Raw genomic sequence first — 4985 nt, 5'->3', positions numbered from 1 at the left:
TTGTTTGAAATAGCGTTTATCTCTAAATACCAGCATTGTTGGTTATGTAGTTCTCTTCAGCGAATTCAATTTATGCAAATTTGGTGCAGGTTTACACCGCGATTTGTCAATAGGGACTTCATAGTTCCTGCGAGCAAAAAGAAAAGAAAGAACAGAATGGGCGTCTGGAATTCAATGTTTATTCTGCTCACTGTGTTTCCGATGGCGCGCAAGAAGGCGAATGAAGTTGACAGTGCTACTAGTTTAACTCAGCTACACAAAGTTTTGGGATTCCCCACAATATATTTACGATTATTTCACGCTGTTAGTCTCGTGGCAACAGTGTATGGCTTATAAAACCATTTTCGTTCACTTAGTTCAATAAAAGAAAAAAATTGTTAAGCCGTATTTACAACGCCCAATACACTCTGAAGAATACACTTTGTGAACTTGTTTTCCTGACGGTGACATTCACATCCTTCTAAGAATTTGGATAGGTTAACTACCAAATTCTTTTTCCGATCTTTTGAAGCAAAGGTAACTTCAAAATATCTAAGTATCTCCTTCAGCATAACTACACTGAAACTGTCTAGTTTCTCGTCTCGTGAAAGGTCGCACAGGCAGTAGGAATCATAGCAGATTGGATGTTTAGGACTGAGTTGGGCGGCTACATTCTCCAGTACCCCATGCCTTTCTTGCTCTTCCTTCTCTGCGTACACGTCCTCTATCTGCACCTCTTGGTTCCCCTGCCTTCTACGTGTGGCCGCCAGTCTCGAGAAGAAGCCTTGCACTTGACTCTTCGTTAGCCAGTCTCTTCTTTCAAACATCCGCGAACCATCTGGTTTCCTTGATGTTCTCATGTCTGCGGCCACTTTTCCGGGATCTGCTTTGTTGCCAGTTCTCTCTCCGAGGTCGAATTTCGTGGTTAGGTACTGTTTAGCCTCATCCGGAAACCGCACAGTTTGACTTCGAGGCTTGTGTAAAGCCCAGCAAAGCTGTAAGTCACTACAAGAACCAGAAGCTTCATTTTTGCTACGTTGCTCATCGTTATGTGCCACTAGTGCGCGGCCGGTTTCCTCGTTGTTGTCAACAGAAAGGAATTTTTCGGCCCAGTCTCTTCTGAGTTATACACCGTTTCGGAGCCCCCGCGTACTTGGCGGTGTTCGCCAACATCAAGATGACTCTCAAGCTCACTGAATTTCTTAAACACCATCTGACATCCAGGCGCAGAGCAGAAGAAGAGACCGCTGCTTCGTTCGTCATCACTTGACATAGCCTTATGCAATCGAGTTTCCTTGACTGCGAAAAAGTCTACATCTACAACAAGAGCTGTTGGGCCTTAGGGCTTTTTGATGATGTCTTGGTAGGGAATTACTTTACCTTTCCCTACGCCATAAGCTCTCCACATCCGAATTCCGATTAATTCAAATTTAAAGTTATGATACCTACTGAACCATCTACTTTATTTACAGCGAGTGTTTCTGAGTCTCATTTACTGAGCAAACGCAGGCAGTTGTGCCTCGAACAGGACGTTCGGAAAGTGCTGCACACTTTTCCTTTGCAGAGAGATCGTCGTTTCCCTCACTGCAATATATATCGTCGGATCGCTGATTTCATCGGACAAAGGATTCTATCGCACACATCTTTTCCGTACTGTGGCTCGGAAGAGTCATACTGCGCGAGAGTAAGGCCAACTCGTTTCCCAGCATCTCTTACCGCCGCCAAAAGGAAGTTGTTGTGGTAACAGCCTGCTTCATCACTCCCAAGACTCACTCGGGTAATCTGGGATGATCCTTTTTTACAACCTCCAGTGTGTTTTCAGTGATTGAGCAGACTGCATACCAGTCCTGCTGGCACGAATCAAAGATATGCGCATATGATTTCAGCTCAACCTTCCCAGTGCTAGCATTCTTAGTTATGACCGTTGATATGTGCCAGCTAAGGCCTCGTTTTCCAAACCAATCGGACTGCTTCTCACGATATCTAATTTGAAGAAATTTCATGGCCCAGTCCATTAGTCTATTAGAATAGACTAGTCTATTAGAATAGCTGACGTGTCGTCGGTAATCTAAGTGCATCTTGTTTATCTTCTTCCTGGTTTATCGAACGAATTACGTGGGCTTCTCACAGCAAGATGTCTGACATTGCGCGGTCAAAATCATATAGCAGATCCTCTCGTTGTTCTGAACTGTAAAGTGTCCAGGATGACCCTTCAATCCCCAGTCTGACTTCCTGAAGTACATTCTTCATCCCTTCGCAGTCATCGCAACTTTGTTTCTTGTGCAGTGAGATTTGCAATCGTGTCCATAGCTGAGTTATAAACACGAACGGTATCTGTAACTAAGGGTGTTGGAGGAGACTCGGCATCTGTTCGTGGAGTCTAGCATGGGGTCGAGGGGATATTCTGAGGAGTTGGAGGCCCCGCGGAATGGGGTCGAAGTGACGAGGAGGCCGATGGTTTCCATGGCAGCCTCTTTAGCAGGTATATGAAAATGTAAAAGCAAGTACATTTGTCAAGTCACGTTACTCTATTACCAAAGGTGACAGTAAAAGTGATTTTTCACTCTTTTTCAAAAGGATTGTACTCTCTACATTTGATGGGATGTCTTCTCTTCGGGTTTCTTGGGGTACAGCCAGTCTGTTTTTTGAGCAACTTCTTCACTGTGTTTCTTCCTGCACGTTGTGCAGATTTCTAGTATAACAAAAATAAATGTTAATAAACTTTCTCATAAGTGTTTGTAAAATACCTAGAATCTGCGGTATGAGGATCACACGATTACATACCACGCCTACCTGCCCCTATCCAAAACGAAAAAACTGGTAAACCCTGACCAACCAGCCGGAAGTTGTATTTCTAAGCTACGTTGTAAAACAAAAATGAGCAAGTTTTGTTAATGTTGTTGTTTTGAATTTTGTGTGATATTCAGGACAAACTATATTTCATTGCGGCAGGGTTTCCGATAATCTTCAAACTAGGCGCCCAAAACGAACTCTTGAAATGACTCATGGGCGGAAAATGAAGTCTGTATTACCGTTAGGGCCTTCAAACGTAAACAGTATGCAGAGGTTACAAAATAAAATCTTCGAAGCTAAAACTTACGCGAACCAACGGGTGCAGCTTCTCCAAAGAATTTTTTAATTTCCCTGGCTAGCTTGAAATTAATTACATGTGTTCCAGTCACCGCCGTTTTCTTGCCATGATGTTTTTGATACTGGCAGGTCTTAAGAGCCATTGCCTGTAAATATGGAGAATCCGACGACAGGTCGGAAAATTTGGATTTTCTTTTATTGCGTCAAAAGGACCCTTTTGGTGAACTATTTTCAGAAATATACTTCCAAAGTTCCAGCGAGTTCATATTTTTGTGAAATCTAGGATAGTTCGAAATACCGTTCAATCAACCAAAATGGCCGATGGAATTTATGCAAAATTGCACATTTTCAACACGCCAGTACAGAAAGAAGGGAACTTGCCTGGGTTTCATATTCCCACAGTTTGTAGTTTACAATTTGGTCATTCTTCTGAGCTAAAAGTCACCTTGAAGTAAACACGGTTTGTCTATTTCTTCATTTTTCTTCAACTTGTCTCGCAATATTGTTGCATTGCAAGTTGAAACACATTGTTGCGCGTATCTCCACGTTTGTGACCAACTTGTCTCGCAGCAAAATACAGTGTCGCAAGTTGAGGCAACATGTTGCGCAAAGTCGACTCGAGTTCTACTTTCTGCAACAAATTTTAGTTTTGCTGCTAGTATTACCACTGAAGCTACAACTTGTCTCGCCACAAATTTGAATTCAACGCTTGTGATTGGCTGTCGCGAAGCGCGGCAAATAAAAAAAAAAAAAACAAGGCGGTCGGTGAAGGCGAGGCTGAACTCGAAGTAGACCAGTAACTCTCGGAAAGTCATAACTTTGTCCTTTACAAAGACCTCAAGGGCTATCATAGTCTTTGAGACGCCTCGTTTGTCCCTTCAAAACAAGCAGTATAAAAGGCAAAAGGCTTGGAAGAACTGTCGCAAAAATACAACTTTTCGCCTAGCTACCTGAAACGACACTGAGCTTCATACTGAGAGAACTTCGCTGGCACGGAAAATTAAGAAGAAAATGACGACCAGAAGTCGAAGTGCAACTTCGTCGAAACGCTAAATTATATTAAAGAAGGCCGCATCTTTATTTTTATACGATTAAGTAATTATACCTGTGGAATCCTGCAGACTTGCAACACTGTATTTTGCTGCGAGACAAGTTGGTCACAAACGTGGTAATACGCGCAACAATATGTTTCAACTTGCAATGCAACAATGTTGCGATATAAGTTGAAGGAAAATGTTGCCCGTATTACCGGACCTTTAGTGTGTGCTGAAAACATTTTGAAAACGGGGCTTTTCGAAAACGATAAGGTCACTACAATCATTTGATTTCCCTGAGCGAGTTTTCCTCAGACACAGATCCAAAATGAACGGTGATTGTTGCGTTTTCGAATTTCTCCGGGGTAGTGTGGACGGAAAACATTTGATGAGTTTTTAGTGTGAGGCTACGTTTTCAAATTCCTCCGGTGCAGTGTGGACGGGACCTAATTAGCAATATATACATAGAGGATATTACACGGTGGCGAGAAGATATGAATTTTATGTTCGAGTGGCCAGAACAATATCTCACTCGTTCGCTTCGCTCACTCGTGAGATATTGTTCTGGCCACTCGAACATAAAATTCATATCTTCGAGCCAACGTGTAATGTTCTTTTTATCATATGGAGAAACCAATTCAACAAAAGCAAAAGGCGGGAATCGTGAGGTCATTGAACGATACGACACTCACAAAGGTGACATACGGAAAATACGCCACTCGGGTCCCGGATGAAGTGGCGTATGGAATCTACGAGTGGTTTAGTTCCCAGTAAAACACTCTTCTCCATATAATAAAACATACTCCAACATACTCCGTATAGAAAGTCAAGTCTGAAAGAATTTTAAAATTTGAAATGCACTGCCTAGGAGCCAGAGCTAGA

At 42.5% G+C, this 4985-nt stretch overlaps 1 pseudogene; it reads right to left on the bottom strand.

The window, feature by feature from the left end:
• Positions 1-377: 377 nt before the first annotated feature.
• LOC149116673 (uncharacterized) lies at positions 378-3212 on the bottom strand (annotated as a pseudogene).
• Positions 3213-4985: the final 1773 nt, after the last annotated feature.

Source organism: Orbicella faveolata, unplaced genomic scaffold (genome assembly GCF_042242905.1).
Source record: "Orbicella faveolata isolate gen_17 unplaced genomic scaffold, um_ofav_v1 contig_12, whole genome shotgun sequence".
In the NCBI taxonomy this organism is placed as follows: Eukaryota; Metazoa; Cnidaria; class Anthozoa; order Scleractinia; family Merulinidae; genus Orbicella; species Orbicella faveolata.
This window is presented reverse-complemented; position numbering and strand designations above follow the sequence as displayed.